Raw genomic sequence first — 1128 nt, forward strand, 5'->3', positions numbered from 1 at the left:
GGCCTTGAACCTTCCCCACTATACAACGTTAGCATGTTGCTTTTGAAACCTATCCGAAGTCCCCCCCCCCCCGCACCCATAGCCTCCGAACCCCCCTGCATGCACTCCCAAAAAACAGCATTCCTTTCCAACCTGGTGTCAGATGTGAGGGCCAAAACATCACAGCCAAGCGCAACAATCGGGTATTTCTTGGGAGGCCCGCACCGGTATTATTCCCATAATCCCTTTCTTCAGCTGTGCCAACAAGCGCGGTTATGCGGAGACTCCACAGGCCGCATGAGGGGGTGACGGACCAATGAGCCGAGACAAATAAATGCAGTGGTGAAAGAATATGTTTTCCTAAAGGGATTGTGACATAAAAAAAAGGTTTTTGTAATTTGTGTGCTCTGATTTTTTCCTGCTGTTTGTGATGTCACAGCCTGCAAATCCCATATATATGTCAATGGGATTTGGAGGTTTGCCAGCTGATGTTTTCACTGTTTTGCCTGTTTTCATTGCAGCTCAAAATGCTTCCAAACCCCAGAGAAAATTCCAGACCACAGAAAATCCACTGAATGTTCAAAGTTCATGTTTCTTGGGTGTAATTAAGGCCATAAAACTCAAAATTAATGAAACCTTAAAGTAAACAGGAGCTTCTGATGTTGTGTCTGCATATTTGTAGAAATGCTCCGATAACAGTTCATATATTATAAGATTAGTCAAATTAAAATAAAACTAGTAAAAGTACAAGTATTGGCTTAAAAATGTACTTAACGCACCAAAGGTAAAAGTAGTCATTGTGCAGAATGTCCCATGCATTTAAGTTTTCTAAAATGTGTCTAAATCTTTCGAAAATAGCTGATATACAAGCTCACGCATCAAGTGTGGTGAGTTTTTAGATCGGCTATTTTTTAATAGCCAAAGTAAAGAAATCCTGTAAATCTGCAACGGAGCTGTCAAATAGATAGGCTAGTGGAGTGAAAGGTCAACTATTTGCCTCTGGGATGTTGTGGAGAGAAATGACATACTCAAGTAAAGTATAAATGCACCTCAAACTTGTACTCAAGTACCAACTTTTAAATGTACTTAGTTTCAACCCTGAATAAATGGCCACCGGGAAAGCCACCAAAACGTGTGACTTAACTCCCG

Source organism: Protomyctophum parallelum (assembly GCF_964188405.1).
Source record: "Protomyctophum parallelum genome assembly, chromosome: 23".
NCBI lineage: Eukaryota > Metazoa > Chordata > Actinopteri > Myctophiformes > Myctophidae > Protomyctophum > Protomyctophum parallelum.